This window comes from Dermacentor andersoni, chromosome 1 (genome assembly GCF_023375885.2).
Source record: "Dermacentor andersoni chromosome 1, qqDerAnde1_hic_scaffold, whole genome shotgun sequence".
Lineage (NCBI taxonomy): Eukaryota > Metazoa > Arthropoda > Arachnida > Ixodida > Ixodidae > Dermacentor > Dermacentor andersoni.
The window spans coordinates 19,325,690-19,349,169 of record NC_092814.1 but is presented as its reverse complement, the minus strand read 5'-3'; the positions used below and the strand labels follow the sequence as shown (position 1 = coordinate 19,349,169).

The window sequence follows — 23,480 nt, the reverse complement described above, 5'->3', positions numbered from 1 at the left end:
GAAACGCCAATGTATGAAAGCCTCTAACCCTACAGCTAGAATAGAACTGGCGGAACTTTCGAAGTTAATCAGCAAGCGTAAGACAGCTGACATAAGGAAGTATAATATGGATAGAATTGAACATGCTCTCAGGAACGCAGGAAGCCTAAAAGCAGTGAAGAATAAATTAGCAATATTGAAGAATCGGATGTATGCGTTAAGAGACAAAGCCGGCAATATCATTTCTAATATGGATGAGATCGTTCAAGTCGCTGAGGAGTTCTATAGAGATTTATACAGTAGCAGTGGCACCCCCGACGACAATGCAAGAGAGAATAATCTAAAGGAATTTGAAATCCCACAAGTAACGCCGGAGGAAGTAAAGAAAGCATTGGGAGCTATGCAAAGGCGGAAGGCAGCTGGGGAGGATCAGGTAACAGCACATTTGTTGAAGGATGGTGGGCAGATTGTTCTAGAAAAGCTGGCGACCCTGTATACGCAATGCCTCAGGACTTCGAGCGTACCGGAATCTTGGAAGAACGCCAACGAAATCCTAATCCATAAGAAAGGGGACGCCAAAGACTTGAAAAATTATAGACCGATCAGCTTACTGTCCGTTGCCTACAATGTATTTACTGAGGTAATCGCAAATAGAATCAGGAACACCTTAGACTTGTGCCAACCAAATGACCAGGCAGGATTCCGTAAAGGCTACTCAACGATCGACCATATTCACACTATCAGTCAGGTGATAGAAAAATGTGCGGAATATAAACAACCCTTCTTTATAGCTTTCATTGATTGCGAGAAAGCGTTTGATTCAGTTGAAACCTCAGCAGTCATGGAGGCATTACGGAGTCAGGGTGTAGACGAGCCGTATGCAAAAATACTGAAAGATAGCTCCCCAGCCACCGTAGTCCTTCATAAAGAAAGCAACAAAATCCCAATTAAGAAAGGCGTCAGGCAGGGAGATACGATCTCTCCAATTCTATTCACAGCGTGTTTACAGGAGGTATTCAAAGATCTGGATCGGGAAGAATTGGGGATAAGAGTTAATGGAGAATACCTTAGTAAGTTGCGATTCGCTGATGATATTGCCTTGCTTAGTAGCTCAGGGGACCAATTGCAATGCATGCTCACTGACCTGGAGAGGCAAAGCGGAAGGGTGGGTCTAAAAATTAATCTACAGAAAACTAAAGTAATGTTTAACAGTTTCGGAAGAGAACAGCAGTTTACGATAGGTAGCGAGGCACTGGAAGTGGTAAGGGAATACACCTACTTACAGGTAGTGACGGCGGATCCGGATCATGCGACTAAAATAATCAAAAGAATAAGAATTGGCTGGGGTGCGTTTGGCAGGCATTATCAGGTCGTGAACAGCAGGTTGCCATTATCCCTCAAGAGAAAAGTGTATAACAGCTGGGTCTTACCAGTACTCACGTACGGGGCAGAAACCTGGAGGCTTACGAAAAGCGCTCTACTTAAATTGAAGACGGCGGAATGAGCTATGGAAAGAAGAATGATAGGTGTAACGTTAAGGGATAAGAAAAGCGCAGATTGGGTGAGGAAACAAACGCGAGTTAATGACATCTTAGTTGAAATCAAGAAAAAGAAATGGTCATGGGCAGGACATGTAATGAGGAGGGAAGATAACCGATGGTGATTAAGGGTTATGGACTGGATTCCAAGGGAAGGGAAGCGTAGCAGGGGGCGGTAGAAAGTTAGGTGGGCGGATGAGATTAAGAAGTTTGCAGGGACAACATGGCCACAATTAGTACATGACCGGGGCAGTTGGAGAATTATGGGAGAGGCCTTTGCCCTGCAGTGGGCGTGATCAGGCTGCTGATGATGATGATGTGACGTAAGGAAGGGCAATGTTCCTGTCGTGGTGGTCCTTGGAAACGTATTTTCACAGCATAGCGGTTAAGGTACGGTTTAACTGCTCTTTCAGGCCATTGGTTTGAGGATGGTATGAGGTAGTCAGCTTGTGTTGAGTGGAGCAGGGATGCACAACGTCGGCGATAACTTTCGAGAGGAAGTTACGACCACCGTCAGTAAGCAGCTGTCGCGGGGCGCCATGAAGTAAGATAATGTCACGCAAGAGAAAGTCCGCGACGTCAGTGGCGCAATTGGTAGGGAGAGCCCGCGTGATAGCGTATCGGGCGGCGTAATCAGTTGCGACGGCTACCCATTTGTTCCCAGAGAATGACGTGGAAAAGGGACTGAAGAGGTCTAATCCAACACGAAAGAGCGGTTCCACAGGGATGGTGATCGGTTGGAGGTGACCGGCAGGTAGACCTGAGGTATTTTCCGACGCTGAAGGGATCACAGGCAGCAACATAGCGTCAAACGGAGCGAGCGAGACCAGGCCAATAGAAGCGGCGGCGGACGCGGTCGTATATGCGGGTTACCCCAAGATGTCCTGTAGTGGGTGTGTCATGCATCTCAAAGAGCACAACTTGTCGTGGATGTTTTGGCACGACAAGAAGACGGTCAGAGGCGTGAGGGAGGAAGTTCCTTCGGTACAGAATGCCGCCCTGGAGGACATATCGGCGAACCGATGCGTCAGTAGGTGCAGAGCGCGGACGCTCGATGAGTGCTCGCAGCGATAGGTCTTGGTACTGCTCGACGGCGATGTTAGCGAAGGCAGACAGAGAGAAAATGCCGTAAGCGGTACTACTGTCGCCGTCGTCAGGCTCGTCGATCGGGTAGCGAGACAGCAGTCAGCGCCCTTGTGTAGTCTGCCAGATTTGTAAATAACAGAATATGAATATTCTTGGAGGCGTAAGGCCCAGCGACCAAGTCTTGCTGTAGGATCTTTCAGTGAGCATAACCAGCAAAGCGTGTGATGGTCTGTGACATCGGAAAAGGGTCGGCCATATAAGTATGGGCGGAATTTCGCAACCGTGCAAACTAGGGCCAGACACTCACGCTCAGTGATGGAATAGTTGCGCTCCGCGGGTGAGAGGAGCCTGCTGACGTAAGCGATAACATGGTCGTGGTCACGCTGGCGTTGTGCCAGTACTGCGCCAATTCCGGGACCGCTGGCATTAGTACGGATTTCGGTAGGCGCAGAAGGATTGAAATGGGCCAGAACGGGAGGCGTTGTGAGAAGGTCGATTGGATGCAAGAATGCAGAGGCTTTGTTATCGCCCCACTGGAAAGGGGCGTCTTTTTTGAAAAGCTCGGTTAGTGGTCGTGCTTTGGCGGCAAAATTTTTCACGAAACGGCGGAAGTACGAACGAAGGCCGATGAAGCTGCGCACATCCTTGACAAACTTCGGAACAGGGAAGTGCGTAACAGCATGGATCTTGCCTGGGTGCGGTTGCACTCCATTCGCGTCAACGAGATGTCCAAGGACGGTAATCTGGCGGCGGTCGAATTGACACTTCGATGCGTTGAGTTGCAGACCGGCTCGACGAAAAACGTCCAGGGCTGCTGAGAGGCACTCGAGGTGCGTAACGAACGTTGGGGAGAATACTATAACGTCGTTCAAGTAGCACAGGCATGTGGACCATTTGAAACCGTGAAGAAGGGGGTCCACCATGCGTTCAAAAGTGGCAGGAGCGTTACATAGACCAAACGGCATCACTTTGAATTGATAAAGACCGCCGGGTGTTACAAAAGCAGTCTTTTCGCGGTCGACATCGTCCACGGCAGATTGCCGTGGACGAACAATCGATGAGAGTGGCGGAAAATCGATGAGAGCATAATGTGTGGAGAGGAAGCCTAAGCCGAGGATGATGTGGTTACAGTGGGCGATGACTGTGAATAGCACGATAGTGGAGCGATCGGCGAAGGAAACGCGGGCGGCACACATACCCATTACGGGGGCTGTTCCGCCATCGGCGACACGGACAAGAGGCGTCGTGGCGGGCGTGATTAGTTTTTTCTGCCGGTTACGAAGGTCAGCACTCATTACCGACAAATGCGCCCCAGTGTCTATAAGAGCAGACACAGAAACACCGTCGACTTGCACGTCAATAAGGTTCAGATGAGTGGGCAACGTCAGTAGAGGATTTGGCTGTGTAGGGAGCAATGCAGCGTCACCTCGAGGCTCTGCATTGTCTAGTTTTCCGGATGGGAGCGGCCTCCGAAGGGAGTCAGTGAATAGGAGCGACGGGGCTGGGGAGAGCGAGATTGTCGTCGTTGGAGCGAAGGCGAACGAGAATAGGGGCGGTTCGGCGCAGGAGAATCAGTGGCGACATTATCGGAGCGTACGGCATAGGGAGGAGAAGGGCCACCTGGGGGGCGAGAGTAGGCAGTATAAGTAGACAGGGTCGGGGAACTCAAGCGATTGCGACAGTGCCGAGAAATGTGCCCGATTCGATGGCAGCGAAAACAAATGGGCTTGTCGTCTGCAGTGCGCCATTCAGATGGGTTGCGGAAACGTGGTGGTAAGAAGATATGGGATGGGGCGGAATCGAAGAAGCCGGGTGGGTACCAGGGCGATGGGCCGAGCAGATGGTGGGAAGACCCATGTTTTCGAACTCCTGGCGGACAACTGCCTGGATCAGGGAAACCGGGACTGCAGGTGCGCTGGTGGGGCTGGAGTCGAAGGCAGCCTGATAGGCGGCCTCGATCTCACGCCGGACGATCCTGGTAACATCGCCAGTGTTGTTGGGACGAGGAGCGTCGGCACAGGAAGATGTCGCTGAGATGTTGGGCAGACGGGTAAACTGCTGGTCGATACGTCGGCTTTTAGCGAGTTCCAGGCGGTGGCACTCTTTTATAACTGCATCCACCGTCGCCATGTTGTTGAAAACGAGCAAGTTGAAAGCGTCATCGGCAAAGCCTTCGAGGATGTGGGAAACCTTGTCTGGCTCAGTCATGTGTGCGTCAACTTTGCGGTACAGAGACAAGACGTCCTGAATGTACGTGACATAGGGCTCTGTTGACGTCGACACACGGCCGGACAGCGCCTTCTGCGCGGCAAGTTGGTGACCGTAGGGGTTGCCGAACAAGTCTCGGAGCTTTTGCTTAAGCGAATCCCAACTGGAGAGCTCATCTTCATACGTCCGAAACCAAACTCGAGGTGTGCCACCGAGGTAAAAGACTACGTTGGCGGGCATGATAGTAGGGTCCCACCGGTTACTGCAGCTGACGTGTTCGTACAGGCTGATCCAGTCCTCGACGTCTTCCCCATCTTTGCCCGAGAATACGCCAGGATCACGGGGAGTGGGGATAGTGATGTAGGTCATCGAAGTGGCAGCAGGTGTCGGAGCCGGCGGAGTTGAGTTCTCGTCGCCGTGAGCCATAAAGGAAGGCTGGACTTACCGTCCTCTGCGAAGCTCCGTGACGAGGTACAGGGAACGTCCACCTCCACCAGATATGTTATGTAGGAAGGTGCAGACGAAAAGCTATATACAAGTATATTTGCAAGGAAATACGCAGCACTTGGCCAAGAGGCAACAGCCCACGTTAGCCTCTAATCGTCGTCGTCGTCTTCACACTGCTCGCCGCTTCGTGATCGCAAATACTGTTCCGTAGCAATATAAACACAAGAAACAGAGGCCCCAGTATATTTCCTTGGTGGCATTCCCGCGTGAACTGCCTGTACATTTGACATGTATCTATGTGTCTATAACCACTTGTGGCGTAAGGTTTTGAAGATATGATCGTATTAGTTCAAGAAACCACCATGAAAACCATAATGTTCTAGTTTGTTGAGTAGTGTAGCATGGTTTATACAATCGAATGCCTTCAAATTATCAACAACGATTGCTGCTCAAACGACTGCAATAAGATTTATTTTTAAGTAAGTAAGGCAGTTCCTGTTGACTGCCCTTACACAAAGCCATACTGCATACTAGTGATCAGTTTGCGTTTGATTAGAAATGTCATGCGGGCGTGTATTAGATTTCCTACACCTTCAGAAAGAATGGGCAACACCGATATTGGTCAGTAGTTTGCTAACTCGTTTTTGTCACCGCCTTTGTGCAAGACAATTACCTTCGCAGTCCCAAGTCTTTTCGACAACGTACCATTGGAGAATAATAAATTAAAATGTGTACTAATGCAGGCAGAATCAAGTCCAGGACCTGCTTAATTGGCATGATCTCAAATCCGCCGACATCACAACACCTTGATGGACATAACAGTAGTGAATACCTCATTTTCCGTAGTTGGCGCTTTTAGCGCCGACTGATTAGTCCTTCAGCCAAGGTATTTCAAAGAATTAGGATCACACATTGGATCACGCCTTCGGTCTCGGGGGCCATGCGCGCACTTGTTGACAGCGCCACCAGGTGGGGCAGCGTCTTCAGAAAGAAGCGCTCGAGAGGAGCCGTGCACTTCGGATGCCACGAGCAGCCTTTTGCGGCGTAGGCGCTAGATTCCGGCATGGCCTATATGCCGACGACATTACCATCTGGTCGTCCACAGGGTCCATAGGGGAAATGGAGAACCGCTTGCAGGAAGCTGCAGACGTGGTGAGCGACTATGCTAAGTCATGCGGGCTCAGCTGCGCCCCCCAAAAGTCGGAGCTACTCCTGGTCTCACCTCGAAAGAAGCACACATCCGACTCGCCCACTATCAACATACAACTGGAGGGACACACCATCGTTCCGTCTCAGAGCGTAAAAATATTGGGAATGGTTTTCCAGTCGGATCGCACCAATACAATATTAATTCAAAAGCTTAAGAATACAACAGCCCAAGTTACGCACATGATCCGGCGAATAACAACCAAGACAAGAGGCATGGGGGAGGCGGACACGCTTCGGCTTGTCCAAGCCTTCGTCGTGTCTCGAATAACTTACGCTATTCCATACGCACTACTCAACGAGACGGAACTGAAGAAAATCAACACAATGATCAGAAAGGCATATAAGCAGGCGATGGGCCTGCCAACCAGTACTTCCACAGAACGCCTACTACGACTAGGTGTGCACAACACGGCCGAGGAGCTGATCGAGGCACATTTATCCAGTCAACGAACAAGGCTGGCGGTTACGGAAGCAGGGAGGTCCATTCTCTTACGCCTGGGGCTCTCTGCCCCTCTGAGCCATCCGCCGCCTGAGACTGTGAGCTTACCCCATGCCATCCGGAGAAACATCACCGTACGTCCTCTACCTCGCAATATGCACCCAGTGCACCACGCAGAGCGAAGGGAGGCCTGCGCCCTGGCCATACACAAGCGATACGGGACTTTACCCTCTACAGCCTACACGGACGCGGCTTCTTACTCCAGACACGCAGCCACAACAGCCACCGTAGTCGTCAACACAGAACATCGGAGCAGCATTTCACTCACACGAAACAATCCCCTCCAAGCCGAGGAAGCGGCCATAGCCCTCGCGCTCTCCCAAACAGAGGTTGAAGTCATAGTGACCGACTCCCAACAGGCGTGCCGCAACTTTGCTAGCGGCAGAATTCATACCACTACGCTCCGGATCATCAATCAAAAGCCGCCAACGAGATCAGTCATGATCATCTGGGCGCCAGCTCATCAAGGCATTCCTGGCAACGAGGTCGCCAACCACGTGGCTCGAGATCTGACCCACCGAGCCGATGCCGAGGAATCTGAACCCGAGCGCATGCACCCTCTAGTCTCTTCCCAAGACATCACACAACACTACAAGCTCACCCGCAGAACATACGCACCCCCACACAAGTCACTACCTAGAGAGCAGGAGCGATGCCTCCGAGCTCTACAGGTTAATACATTCCCCCACCCAACCAGAAATCACCTCATAGACCCTACAAAATTCTCTCCGCAATGCCGCTTCTGCGCAGAGCCCGGGTCCCTCAGGCACATAGTAGGGGGTTGCAGAGCGGCTCCATTAAATCCTCCGGACCCTTACCCCACTAACGAGCTTTGGGAGAGAGCCTTGGCCAGCTCCGACCTCGAGGATCAGCAACGGCTGATTGCGAGGGCCCAGGACGCGGCCCGAGCTCAAGGCATCCTGGAATGAGGACGCCTCTCCAAAGCTTCATTCACCGAATAAAAAAGTTTATTCTCTCTCTCTCTCTCCGCCCAGAGTTCTTAGGGAACGCCTATGAGCAACTACCTCAAACGAAATCAGGAAAGAAACAATTCATGATAACTCAAAAGGAGGCTCTTTGCTTTTCGAAGCGATATCAGGGTGCCTTGGAATGTGCGGTTATAAATCGAGGTACACCAACGATGAAGAAGCATGCGATTGTTGCCGTAAAGCTAAGGAAACGATGAGACATCTTTTATTAGAATGTTAAGATATCTACCCAGCAGTCGGTTTAGGCTCCTCTAGCCTCCTCGATGCCCTTGCGTTCAGGGATAGCAGGGGGAAAGTGAACGTGTCCGCAATAGATATTAGCAAGATGCGATTAGAGGCGTACAACGATAACGTTCCCAGTAGTGGCTCAGAAAGTTTCATGCTGGAAGTTCCTTGTGTGTGTGTGTGTGTGTGTGTTTTTACTCAGAAAGTTGGTAGGATAAAATTTAAACTAAGGAACAAAAGCTTGTTTGAGCAACCCACCAACCCGTTTCAAAAGGGATGTGCATAGCATCCATCTGTTAATCCGCAAAAAAGATAGGCAGGACATTACGTAAAATAAGAACAAGGTCTTGATGGCGAAACCCACCGGCCCGTTTCACGGGGGACACTCATAGCATTCAACCATCCATTCGAAGCGCGAAAGAGGAGTCCCACTGCAGTACACGTCTCCTGCAAAACTCGTTTGGACGGTAACAATACGATGTGTCGCTATATTGATTCAATGTTAACGCATAACTATTGACAGTCATCGTGAGATGGCTTCTGCTGCGTTTTCCCCTCTTAATATGAACTACAATATCCGCAACATCCCTCTGCAGATTGCAAATATCTACAAAAAACTTCACAGCTAACTTAATTCTCCACAACAAAAGTGAAAAGGTGTAAGTGGGCCGGTAGTCGCGTGATAAACGAACTTTATTGGGGTTGAAACGAAGTAGATATAGAAAAGAATGGTGACGGAGCAAGTCACATACTTTTAATAAAATGGCCGGCGACGTCAGAGTAACTCCGCCATGCTACACCTTCTCTTTCTTAGGGAAGCAAATAGTTACAATGGTCTTTCTGGTTGTGGGTAGCGGCAGGGCTCCCAGCTTGGCATTGTGCTTCTGTGTAGCTCTTGAGCTGGCTGGCCGTTGTCTAGTCGCTCGGACCCGGCACGAGGACTCTCTTCGCGATGTGTAGGTGCGTCTGGCATATGCTCGCGACTGCGCCTAATTTGCTGGCCCTCATCAGTCTTCACCACCATGGAGCGCGGCGTCTCAGCTGGCCTCAGAAAGATCGCAGGTGTCCAGGTCTTTTCGTGGGCATCGTATGCCGTCACTCTCTGGCCAAGCTACAGAGGTGGCAGATTCCTGGAGCGGCGATTGTAGTCGATCGTCTGGCGTTGGCGGATTTCTTGGCGACGGTTATGGACGCCTCGGTTGGGCACGATCTCCAGCACCAGGTGGCTTGCGGGTACGGGCAGCAGGGTCCTCGTCTGCCTTCCCATCAGTCTCTGCACAGGGAACTTCAAAACAGCATCTCGCGGAGTGTTACGCCATTCAAGCAGAACCATGTGGAAGTCAGGTGTTCTAAGAGAGCACTTCTTTAGTAGTTTCTTTGCTTCTTGCACGGCCTTCTCCGTCATAACATTTGAGCGTGGATGATATGGGCTGGGCATTACGTGGGTAATGCCAGCCCATATAAAAAGTGTTTGAATTATGTGCTGTTGAATGGCGGCCCGTTATCACTGCACAATTTGAGCAGTAATCAATGAACTGAAAAAAGTTCAGTGCACGAAGATTTCATCTGACTTGCAGTGGTATCGCGAAATTCCTTTATTTCAATAAAGAAGGAATAGAACTTGACAATAATGGCAAACTGTCAGTCTCCGTAATAGAATAGGTCCATTCCCATAGCTTCCCAGGGCAAGTTCGGAACATGATTTTGGCTTCTAGCGCGAAGTGAAACACGGACACAGAAAGGAGCAGACAGGACGAGCGCTCGTCCTGTCTGCTCCTTTCTGTGTCCGTGTTTCAATTCGCGCTAGAAGCCAAAATCATGTTACAGTACCTACTCGCCCAACTGTCTATCCTTTTGCAAGTTTGGAACCTCATGGCTCAAAAGCGGTATTTTTGCGTTTCGTGGCTGATGCTTTTGGCACATTTTGCAGTTTCAGCAAAATTGCTCTATCTCGCTTGCCATACATGGCCAGAACATGACGCTTCGTGCCCGCGTGTTCATCTTATCGGCTCCGGCTTGCGCGACGTGCAAAAGAGCCAATATTTCTGCTTTCATCGAACTTGGTACCATCACCTTGTTGCTGCGAAATAGAAGACCGTCTTGTGCGTGTATCAGCTCCTCATAAGACCAGTGGGGGCGGAAACTCGTGGCTTCTGGAAACTCGTGCTTGTTGTAAGGCCAATGTGCAGCGCAAATTCCCGCACCTTGGAGACAACGGTATCGTTGTTTGTTGCTGCGAGAATACTTTTTAGACGAGGTTCCGAGGCTAAAACAAATTCCAGCACATTGACTTGAAATTGCTCAGTTTCCTCGCGCATGCTCACTTTGCTTAGAAAACGCGACAAAGCCTCCGCAAGAAAAAGTTTTTTGCCTGCCTTATTCACCAGTTTGATCGGATAGCGCCGCAAGGTCAGCCTGATGCGCTTCAAGCGGAGGGGGCACTGATGCAGCGGCTTGTTAAATATGAGTACCAAAGGCCTGTGGTTCATCTCTACAATCACTTCTGCCTGACCAAAAACGTAGTCATGAAACTTCATGCAACCATGCACTGTCGCCAACATTTCCTCCTCGATTTGTGCATAGTTTTGTTGCGCCTCTGTGAGCGACCGGGACGAAAAAGCGATAGGGCGGTCGTCTTGCATTAGAACTGCGCCGACTCCTAATTAGCTTGCGTCGTCAGACAGAATGAAAAGCTTTTTAGGGTTCAAGAAGGCCAAGACGGGTGCTTTAGTCAAGGATTTACGCAAGGTGTCAAAACTCTTTTGTTGCGCCTCGACCCAAACCCATGCAATATCTTTACGCAACAGTGTTCGAAGCGGCGCGGTTACCACTCACATGTTGGGAATTATTAGCTGCACGACATTCATTGTACCAAGAAATACTAGCAGTTCTTTCTTGTTCGCCGGTTCAGGCATTCCATGTGTGTCTTGTACCCTCTCCGAATCCAGGCGTAGGCCTTCAGTAGTGAGGATGTGTACCAGATACCAGACCTCCGACTGCAGAAACGCACTCTTCTTGGGGTTAAGTCGAAGGTTGTGCTGTTGACAACGGAACAACGCGCTATAGGCGTGCTCTGTCGACTAGATCGCACAGATCTGCGGGTATTTAACTAGGAAGTTCTTCGAAAATAAAACCAATCGTTAGAAAGCGCTCGTCCTTGTTTTGCTCCTCTTCTTTTTCCCTGTTTGTTTGCGCATAAAAAGTAAAAAAAAAAACAAGTTTTAAGGTGTAGTCGTGTTCGTCTTTATTTCTGCCCCATACTAATATGTGATCCATCACAACCGCCACACAGGACAAGCCTTCCAAAACACGGTGCGTTGCTGCTTGGAAAATTTCTGGGGCCGAAGCTATTCCAAACAGCATGCGTAGGAACCGATAGCGACCATACAGAGTGCTCATTGTGCAAAGTTTGGAGCTCGACTCGCTAAGCCGGATTTGCAAAACCCTGAAGCTGCATCAAGCGTGGAAAAAAATTGTGTCCCACCAAGCCTAGGAGCGACATCCTCTAACGTTAGCATGGGATAGTTGTCATGGAGTATGGCTTGATTGAGCGATGTTGGATCCAGGCAAATTCGAACTTTGTCTCCTTGAACAACGGTAACCATGTGGCTGGACCATTCTGTAGGCTCAGTTACCTTTGTTATGACGCATTCATCCTCCATATACTGAAGTTCCGCTCTAGTCTTGTCCTCCGGGGCCACGGGGAATCTCCGAGCCGCTACGATGACACCCACGGCGCCGGGCTTGAGTTTTATTTCGTACTTGTAGCCCTTGACCTCACCCAGTCCTGTGAAGACCTCTGCAAACTGTTGTGCTGGCGGGTAAAGTTGATCGACCTCGATGTGCTGTACCCGGCAGATAAAGCCAAGGCGTTCGGCCGCTGAACCGCTCAGAGTTACTGGTACACTTTGCTCTGTGATGTAAAATGTTTAGGGGACCACCCACTCATTGGCTGAAAGCCGAAGGCACACTTTTGATTGGGCCGTTGATTTGTGGCCGAAAATGCTGTTAGTGCCACTCGGCAAGCCTGCTCTGGTTGATTCGGTAGCTTTGCGACGTCCCTCCTTGAAATGACTCAGCAATTTGCCTCCCCCGCGTCTAATTTGCATGTCATTGGTTGGCCTTCAATGTCCACCGTCGCGCTCTAGTGGTCTTTGTTGACCGTGCTCACCGTTAATGTTTGCAGAAAAAAAATCATCGATGTCTGCGTATAGTTCCCGTAGTTCTTTCTTCTGGTGGGGAAAGCTTCGCAAAGGCGGCGCCGATTTGCGTGATCGCGCGAAGTGGTTAAACCCTCCGCACTTATTGCATGTTCTACCGATGGCGGGGCACCTTTCGCCGCGGTGGGTGCGATAGCCGCAGCTGCCGCAGGCATCACCTTTCTTTGCGACTCCGTTAATTGCCATGTCCTGCGCTGTCTCCGCGGCTTCACTGATTTCACGAAACTGCTCTTTTCCTTGCTCTTGCCTGCGACAAATGTCGATAGTCTTCTTGTACGAAGGGTTTTCCGCAATCAATTTCTGCTGCAGGCTCTTGTCTCGAACGCCCAGAATCGACTGCGCAGCACCCGGTCTTCCATTTCCCCAAATTCGCAGTTTCTGGATGACATTCGCAGCTCCGTCAGCCACTCATTGAAAGGTTCGCCTTCCCTTTGGTTCCTGGAACCAAATCGAAATTCATGATAGGTCAAGCTTATTTCCGGCTTGTAGAGCTCTTCAAACTTAGCAATTAGGATGTCTACGTTACTTTTGTCCTCTTCTGCCTGAAACGTGAAGGCCCTGTATGCCTTCCTTGCGCCTTCACCAATAATCCCTAGCAACGTGGCTGCTTGCACTTCTTTTGCTTGTTTTGTCAACTGGGTACGTATCAGTGTAAAACAGCGTGAACTCGCTCTTCCAACTTTTCCATCCAAGCCAGGCGCTGCCCGATGTGTCCAGGGGCTTTAGCGGCGGCAAAATCGTTGACGGCAAAAGGGCTGGCGGCGTGGCCATTTCGGCTAGGCACCGCTGCCACCATGTAAGCGGGCCGGTAGTCGGGTGATGAACGAACTTTATTGCGGTTGAAACGAAGTAGATATAGGAAAGCATGGTGACGTAACAGGTCACGTGCTTTTAACGAAATTGCCGGCGACGTCAGAGTGACTCAGCCATGCTACAAAAGACACAATAAATAAAGGAGTCAGGCAATGAGGCACAATGTTTTCAATGGTATTCACTACATGCTTAGAACTATACAATCTATTAGACTGTGAAGGTTTAAGAGTGAGGACTAACGGTGAATCTCTCAGCAACATTCGGTTTGCATATGGCATTCTCCTGTTCAGCAATGGTGGGGCCGAATCAAAACAGGTGATTGAGAAGTTTACCAGGTAAAGTGTAAGGGTAGGGTTAAAGATTAATATGCAGAGCTAGATTAGGGGGTTTTATGTGCCAAAACCACTATTTGATTACGAGTCACGTCGTAGCGGGTGATTATGGCTGAATTTGGACCACCTTTGTTTCTTCTAAATCTAAATCCAAGTAAACAGGTGTTCTTGCATTTCGCCTCAATCAAAAAGCGGCCGCTGTAGCTGGGATTTGATCCCGCGACCTCGTGCTTAGCAGCGCAACATCAAAGCCAATAAGCAACCACGGCGGGTCATTAATGGGAAGTAGACAAAACTAATGTCAGTAACCTGGTAAGAGAGCACGAATGCGGAATCGGCGGTCAGCCTCCAGAGTCTGTGCAGGAGTATGCTCATCTAAGTGAATTACTCACAGTGAATTCTGATCACCAGATGGAATTTTAGATATTATTGAAAATTGGTTGGAGCATATATAGCAGACATTACCAAATCATCACCGAGAGCTTACCGCTATCGTTCAAGAGAAATGGGTGCAATCACTGCATTCACCCCGTACTGGCATATGGGGCAGAAACTTGAATGTTAACAAAGAAGCTTCAGAAGAAGATACGTACCGCCCACTGAGCGATGGAACGTTAGGTGTAACTTGAGGAATGGAGCAGTATGGATCTGATAGCAAACGGTGATAGTGCCATTCTGTATAAAAGGCGAAATGCTAAACATGACAAAATCTTGTATATGCAAGCTCATGTTGGAATAATTATAACGATTTAAAAAAAAAAAACTATGAATGTATCCAATTCAAGAAAGTTTACAATTTAAGAAAAAATAATGATGTCTAAGCCACCGTAGAAAACAATATGTAGAGAACATAAGCTATCATCCAATTGGTGATAGCTTAAATAATTATCTCATTGTGCTAGAGTTGTTAACAGCTGGTGTGTTTACGCAGAACTTTAGGAATCAAATTATGTAGCTTCTCTTAGAGAACTAAGATATTTGCGTATTTGTTATTTCGTGAGTCCTCTTGGTTGTTCTAAATGATAATTTTATGATTTAGCTGTACAACGTCCCTTGTGAAATGTTTCTAAAGAATTGCTGAGGAATATACACAGCATTACGCATTATCTTCATGTACGTCATGTGTTGTGCTTTTATAGACTCGTACTGCGCTTTAGTGGTCCAGCAGTGGTCCGGGGGCCCATTCAGCTAGTTTCGGGCCTTTCCCCCTTCCACCCAACACATTTTTAAACATAGTCTTGAATGAAAAAACAAAGAAAGATAACAAACAGAAAAAAATTCTTTCTTCTCTTGTGCTCGTAGTGACCAGTGAAGACGTGAAACGGCCTCTTTCACCACGCTACCCTGACTGCGCTCTTGACAGCCCCGGGGTCACCCGAGTAAACGCACACAATTCAGCAGATTTGCAAGCAGCTAAAAAAGCCCAGCGGTGGAACCGCTTTGTTGCAAAAAAAGTAGAGTGAACTGTCGGTAAATGTTGCCATGTTGTCAATACAGCCTGCCCGCTGCTAGTGGACAGTTGCATTCGAATATGCAAAGCCACTGAGAAAAACACTGTGATAGGGGATAACCGTATGAGCATAGCTAGACACCTATTTGACCAGTGACTGTTACCAGACCAGTCATGGATCCTAATTTCACTGTTCACGGAACTCATGGCTCTCCTCAGGCCGTTTGTAGACAACATTCTGAGGCTGTGACTCAGCACGTGCAGCTAATGTGACAGCCGCTAGCAGCACCACTGTGCCGGACGGCGGGTGCCCCACACACCAGGGGTGCTATAACGCTGTGATGACCAAATATGGGGACAACGGTTCGTGTACTCAGAGGTTTTAACGGTTCTCTTAGGCGGAGCCTCCGAGAACCCAATTGAGGACAAAGCCGTTGGTTTCGAACACACACACAAACTTTTAATGAAACTGAAAAAGGCTTAAAATAAATGATAGAAAGAAATAGAAAGAATGAAATAAACACTCAAATAGACATCATGGTGGTAAGACACATTTGGGGCTAGTGTGAAGCTAACTAGTGCGCGAGTCCGGGCTTGCCACGACGGCAGGGACACATAACAGTCTCGATGCGGTGACGCGGCGACAAGTTGGCGAAAGGAGTTGTGCCGGTCTCACCAAAGGTGGTGGTGTAAGTTGACTGACCGGGCGACCGGAGCGCGGCAGCTCTGGCTTGGAGAGGTAAAGCAGGCGGCTTGGTGGCACGAGCAGACGGCGGCGGCGTTCTGGCCGGGCAGCTGGGTGTAGAGCTCGGGCCCGTAGCCCGACTGCTCTTGTCCTGCCCATGGGCAGAGAAGCTCGAACGCCGGCCTCGGGCAGCAGGCGGCACGACAGACGGGGGCGGCGTTCTGGCCGGGCAGCTGGCGTAGAACTCGGGCCCGTAGCCCGACTGGTCTCGTCCTGCCCACGGGCGCAGAAGCTCGCCGGCCTTGAGCAGCTGCCGGCACGCTGGGGTAGACTGGCGACGCACAGGAATGGGCTGGCAGGAGGCCCCGGTCCGGTGAAGTCCTGGTGGCTCGGGTCCAGAAACCCGACGGCCCGTCTTCAGCTCCCGGTTCGGTGGTTGACCTCCTCCTGGCGTCGCTTCCTGGAACTCTCCCGGCGTCTCCCCGGCGTCTTCTCCTTCTGCCAGCGCACCACGCTTTTTCTTCTCTCTGGCCGATTAGGCATTCTCCGATTGGCTGCCTGACGCCCCGTGGTCTTTCCTAATTGGTTTGCTTTTCTTCTTTTAGTTGTTTTTCTTGCGCCGCGCGTTCACGTGCCCGACGCTCTTCGGCGTTGTCGTTTTCCTCCTTCCAGCACGGAATTTGCCTCGGCGCGCGCACTCCTTGTCGTCTGCTCCTGACCGTCCCGATCACCGCACCATGTCGAGCACCACACATCACAAACGTAAAGCTATTCCAAGCTTTTCTATTCAAATTCTGCAATTATTCCTCCATGAATGGTCAAAAACTTTTCGGGCCACCTCCCTTTCACCTGCCTCTCACGCGACGTCACGAAATCCGCGGAAACGCCCAGTATGATATGATGTGTGCACACTGTTTATCCATGACTAGATCGAACGAAACAAAAATAATTATTTCTGATTTGACGCCTTCTTCCTCATAATACTCCGCCATTGATCAAACGTTTCCGGGTTGCGCCCACTTCGCCTGTCTGTCACGTCACAAAACCGCGAAAAGTCACCACGTCAAAGTCACGTGTACGCGTTAACAACGCATTAATATGCCGAACAAAACTGAATTTTTTTCTGAATAGCCGGAGACTACCCCGTTCCGAAAGCAATAGAAGATGGCTGCCCGCCGGTTGCTCAGGTACTAGCTACTGGAGCGGCCGGGGAGCATAAATTTATTTGCGCATAATAAACATTTTTCCGTGGCACTATAACGTTATCGAGCCCTTTCGGCAAGTATACAACATCACTTTGCGAACTCTTCTTTGCTGAGGATCCGCCTGGTGGCGTTTTTCACGTTCCGTTGCATGCTGCCACAATTTTCTATCAGCCACCGATAGCTCAGTAAGGAGAAGCGGCGAAATATCGGACGCCAGCACCGCCCTACTAATCCGGTTATCTACGTTCACTGTGCTGGCGCGGCCCTATCGAACCCCTCTCCACATGAGGGTGCCCCTCGCCTCCTTTCAGTGAATTCTATGAGAAAGTGTGCTTAATGTAGGCAATGTAGGCAATACGTTACGTTATCAGTCACCAGGGGCCCCATAACGTAAAACTATTCTAATCTGCTTTTATTCAAATATTTTGATGTGGAACTTCGTAACCACCGACGCAACCATAGGTTGGTAACCGTAGCGTTGTTTGGGCCGCCTAATCAAAGGCCCTCCTTGTGTAAAGGAGGTTACTTATATATGCTTTCAAAGCGAATAGGATTGCCCGCCTTTACAGGTTTTTCTTATCTGATTGGCTGAGAAGAGGCGAGGAGCGCGCAGAAGTGGAGAGGGTTTAAGTGGGCCCGAGCTAGCACAGTGAAAGTAGATAACCGATTGAGGAGAGTAGTATCGGCGTTGGCTATTGACCCCATTCCCCTTGCTTAGCTTGTGGTGGCTGGTCAAAAATCGTGGCGGCGTGCAAAGGAAAGTTAAAAATGCAGCTAGAATTGAGCCTCTGCGAAGGAGAGTTCGCAGAGCGATGTCGTGAACGTGCCGAAATGGCTCGACCATATTACACTGCCACGCACAAATTGCCATTGTACGGAAATAAATCCATTCTCCCCAGCAGCTGCAAAGTAGCCGGTGGCATAGCTATCAGTGCTCAAGTGACCTCTGTTTCTTTGGGAACGGGACAGTCTCCGGCTATTCCGAAATTCAGTTTTGTTCCGCATATTAATGCGATCTTTAGTGCGTACATGTCAGTGTGATGTGCTCAGTTGCCGTGAAATTGTCACGTTACGTGACAGACTGACGAAGTGGGCGCAGCCCGAATACTTTTTACCAATATCCGAGGGTTATGGGATAAAAGGTGTAGAGAAGGAAAAATTATTTTTCTAATATTTGGTCCAATCATGCATCACCATTGCGTAGACGTCATTCTAGATGGGAATTTTCGGCAGTTTTCGTGATGTCACGTGACGGAGAGACGAAGTGGAGGTGGCACAAAAAATGTTGCAGCAATCGGAGAGGGCTGACGGCAGAAATGAAATAGAAACTGCTTGGAATAGCTTTGCGCTATGGCCACTCCAGGACCTCTTAAAATAATTTCTACATATCCTTCCTGTCACGGCAAATAACGGTTTCGTGTTGTCGCTTATCCAGATAGCCACAAACATCCAATAGATGTGGGGGATTGATACAAACATACAACAAAAAATGGGGTGTCATATGGACATCCTTTAAATGCACATAAATCAAAGTGATGTACAATGGCATCCAAGTTTTGGATGTCCATTGAACATCCATTTAGTTCATTCATCAGACGTGCAGTGGACAAAACGTTGGGTGTCCATAGAACGTCTCTCGAAACAGTAATTCAGACGTACATGGCACCTCCATAAAGTTCTTAATTTAAGCGTGCATGGTAGGCCTTCCAAAACTTTCGCATTGTATACGCCATTCTATGATTTTGACATGGACGATGCTATGCAGTTGGTGCCTGTAGTTGGTGCAACTATATCGCACTGTATCATCAGTTCACATGTAATGAATGTCCATATGATGGTGCAATTCTTTTGCTGGACATGGATCAATCTGTTCTGCTTCATAAAACCAATGTTTTAACCTGAAATATACATTTTTTTCAGTAGAACAAAATGCACAAACAGCGGGCGAAGCGAGAGAATGTACATGCGCCCAAAACTTTCGTGTTGCAGTTCTGAGTTTTTGTAGACTTCTGTGTTTCCAACTTTTGAAAAGTAATCTAAAAACAAGGTACAGTACATTCAGCAATTAACTGATATATAGCAGACAAAAAGCGTATAGAAATTATATGAAGGGACTCTACTTTTATTAAGCCCGACCAAACGTTTTAAAACGGCGACAACCCTCACGTGGGCAAGTTATTGCGGGGCTTCTGATAGTTGGCACTCAGTCTCGGAGGCCATGTGTGTCGAACGCAAGGAGCCGGAAGCATGCCATAAATGTCGCACTAAATGAAAAATGACGTTTCAAGACGTTAGAAAAGTGAAATGATTTAAATAGATTTTACGTAGCATTATTATCCAAATTATCAATTGTTCTCACAGTCACGTGCCTGTCATATGGCACGATAAGGGCAGCCATCAAGCAAGCGTATGCGGGCATGTGCCAGCTTGTTGTGTTTCATATGGTGTTTCGGTAGAGTTTCCGCAGGTTTCGGTGCTGGCGCTGAGCAGTGCTCTGGTGCTTCCTGAAGGGCTTGAAAACATGGCAAGATAGCGCCAGCCTTTCCGTTCTCACAACGAACCACTCTTAGCTTGCGGTGCTGATGTTGTGACACTTCATTTCTTATTCTCGCCATGTCTGCAGTGGTGTTCGGTCGTCCATAGGCACATGTTTTTCAAGGTATGTCGGCAGTTTTTTTGCTTTCTTCTCTTTTATGCCGGTAATGAGTGCTTAGCATGGGCCGAAGAGCTGATGCACAACGCAAATTCACAACAGTTTTGGCAGTACCTTTCAATGGATGTCGGTGGTGTTTCTTGACGGAATACTATTAAACTGAGCCAATCGGTGCATGGCTAAGACTTCACTTCAGTTCACTTTATTACCTTAAAGACCCCGGTTAGGGGGCATTACATAAGGGGTGGGTTTACAAATAAAGGGGACAGAGAGTGATGTTCATGAGAAACAAATGTAGTTAAGTTGTCCGCAAAAGTTGATGAACACGTGATGGCTGCAATGCCACGGGGAAGGCCATTCCAGTCCACTGCTGTGCGAAGAAAAAATGAGGCCGCAAAAGTAGTGGTGCGAGCACGTGCGCGTGCGATTGAGTAAGGATGGGACGTACGGGGAGATATGCGCGCCGGTGGGATGAGATACGGTGCTCGATTGAGGGAACTGTGAAATAATTTGTGAAACAAACAAAGCCTGGCGATGCGGCGAGGCACAGGAAGATTAGCAAGATCAGTTTTACGTTTTAGGGATGATATGCTGAGGTCGTATGAATATGAAGAATGGATGAAGCTAGTGGCACGATTTTGTACAGGTTCTAGTTCGTTTCTTAAGTATGCCTGGTGCGGGCTCCAGATGGGCGCTGCATGTTCTAGTTTCGATCTGATGAGTGATTTGTACGCGAGAAGTTTTATGTCTGATGGTGCGTGATGCAAATGACGCTTTAAAAAACCGAGGGATCTGTTCGCGGATGATATGATATTGCTGATGTGTGCGTTCCATGAAAGGTCAGAGGATAAGGTGACGCCTAGATATTTGTATGATTGAACTTGTGCGACAGTGTAGTGGGAGATTAGGTATGAAACTGATAAGGGATTAAGCTTGCGATGAAAGGAAACGAGCTTGCATTCAGCAGGATTAAGCTTCATTAACCAAAGATCACACCACTGTTGTACAAGGTTAAGGTCATGTTCGAGTGCAGTTTGATCAGAAATCTTTGTAATTGCGCGATAGATGACACAGTCGTCGGCAAATAAACGGATATGGGAAGATACATGTACAGGTAGGTCGTTAATATATATGAGGAATAAGAGGGGTGCGAGTACAGATCCTTGGGGGACGCCGGATGTTACAGGGGGGGAGCTGGAACGGCTCCTTTTAATTGAAACAAACTGGGAGCGTTTGTTGCGAAATGCTGTGATCCATGCGAGAAGGTTAGGGTGCAAATTCAGCTGGGAGAGTTTTAGTATAAGGCGTTTATGAGGTACTGCATTGAATGCTTTTGCGAAGTCGAGAAAGATTGCATCGGTCTGAAGGTTGAGGTCGAGATTAGAGTGTAGATCATGAAGGAATATGGCAAGTTGGGTTTCACAAGATAAAGATTTACGGAGTCCGTGTTGGGAAGGATGAAAAAAATTGTTAGTGTCAAGGAAGTGCATAATGTGAGAGTATATGACGTGTTCCGTGATTTTGCATGGGACGCTTGTTAGAGAAATGGGGCGGTAATTTTGGGGGGATTGTTTGTTACCTGATTTGCGAACTGGAATGACCTTGCCCTCTTTCCAGTCGTCTGGTAAGATTACTGTTTCGAGTGAAAGTGAGAAGAGCATCGAAAAATACACTGCAGTAGTTTCTTTAGTATTTCTTAGCAGTTTTGATTTAATATCGTCAACACCAGCCGATGATGAAAGGTTTAATTTGTCAATGAGTGATGAAATGCCAGCGAAAAAAATTTCAGCAGGGGCCATCATTGGTAGTGTCGCAGTAGGTGGCGTAGGAAGAGGCAAGTCGGCTTCTTCAGTGAACATGGATGAAAACTCGATGTTAAAGGCGTCAGCACAAACAGCGTCGCTTATAATTTCGTCTTTATCGCTTGTAAGTGTGACGTCATGTGTTTGTGGCGGGTTTATGACTTCCCAAAATTTTCTAGGGTCATTTTTAAAAATTTTAGCTAAGTCGTTATGATAAAATGTTTCTTTTGCTTTCCGAATTGCAGTATAATAAGCGTCTTCCGCAGAATAGTACCTGTCCCATGCGCTCGGACTTCCATCACATTTCGCAGGACGAAAAAGGCGCTTTTTCTTATTTTCGAGTCTTTTTAAATTTTTACAGAACTATGGTTTATTTTTATTCGCAAGAAAGCTCACCGTGGGGATGAATTTATTAGTCAGGTCAGTAATTTTGTCCTTAAGCACTAGCCAGTTGTCATTGAGGGAACGGGAACCGAAATTGGATTAGAAAACAGGCAGAAAATCTCGTAATTCATTATTAATTGCTTCATAGTTAGCCTTATTGTACAAGTGAATTGTTTTGCGGAAGACGGTGTTTTGGGGACGAAATTAAAAGTGGTATGAATGACTTTGTGATCGCTGATTTCTCGTAAATATACGATAGATTTTAAGCTTTCGGGGTTATTCGTTAGTACAAGGTCTAGAATGTTTGAGGATTCACAAGTGACACGCGTCGGTTCTGTTACTTGTTGGATGAGGTCAAAGTTGAGACAAACATTGATAAATTCGCTTGCTTCAGTATTTCCTGAAGTTGGTGAAGCCTGATTGAGCCAATCAATGCTAGGGAAGTCGAAGTCTCTATAAAGGAGGATGTGTGCATTGGGGTGTTTTTTAGTAAGCTGGGATAATATTTCATTAAGTTCGAGGGCGAAATCTGGATCAGTTCGAGGGGGCCTGTAGCATATCCCGAGTATTATTGCTTCAGGAGGGGCCCGACACATTACCCATAGCGATTCCAGTTGTGAAGATGTACTGATTAGAGAGAATGATAGTTCTTTGTTAGTGGTGATGCATTTTTGCGGTCGTGGCGAAAAATGTTAAAGTTCGGCAAGTCAGCCAGTGCCTCCGTATCTGAAATATCATCAGTGAGTCATGTTTCTGTTAGTATCAGTATACTATTGCCAGTTGATTGCACTAGATTAGACAGGAGCACGCGTATGGGAAGAAAACTACGCAAGTTAGTATAAAGTACAGAAGATGAAAGATTCGCTCTTGCGCATTTACGGTGCTGATGGCGTGGTTGCTGACGGCGACATGATCCCTACTATACGGCTTTGACAATTCCTGCTGCAGTGTCAAAGATATATCGCTGGGCTCCAATGTGCAATGTTTTGAAACGTAAGGAAAATGGTACGGATTTGCTCCTAGCAAAGGCAGTGAGCTGTTTTCGGGCAGTTAGAACTGGACGGGTGAAGTCTTCCCCAATGCTGCAATTTGTGCCTTTTAGTTTTGGACCGTTCGAGGGGATAGATTCTTTAGTTTTGAAGGATGAAAGCTTCACTATGATGGGTCGTTAGCGGTTAGTGGTGTAACGCCCTAGTCGATGCGCTCGCTCTATATCTTTGGGCTCGACTATAAGACCAAAGCGTTCAAGACAGTGGCTTATGATTATTTGTTCCGATTGAACGTATGTTTCCCTTGGGTTAGTGTCAGGCAAACCGTAGAATATTAAATTGTTGGGCTGGGAACGGTTCTCGAGGCCGTCAAGGCGCTCTTCAATATCGCACATAGGATGGGTTAGTTGACCGGTCTTGGTGCTAATGGCGTCAACTTCTGGTCGGATAGTTAAAAATTTTTTGCAGATATTTTCTAAGTCTGTGAGGCGGGTGCTTAGATTAGCAATAGTTGGTTTGTGCTCGTTAGCTTGGTTTTGAGGCTCTGCATTTCGGATATTAGTGTGGCCTGGCCAGAAGACAATTTTTTTAGTTCGTCGAGGACGGCTTTTTCAGGACCGGGGTTTGTCTCTACGTCCTCCGATAGCAGTAGCAAGGCGCGTATGACATCAATACATTCAGAAATAAGTAAAATGCAGCACTGTGGGCTTGGCAGCTGCACCAAAAAGTGATCACTTGATTTTTTAGAAGGAGCTTGATACCAACTA

General features: G+C 48.2%; 1 pseudogene; it reads right to left on the bottom strand.

Annotated features, from left to right (window-relative positions):
• Positions 1–9,291: 9,291 nt before the first annotated feature.
• LOC140216746 (uncharacterized) overlaps positions 9,292–23,480 on the bottom strand; it is a 34,599-nt pseudogene continuing 20,410 nt past the window's right edge.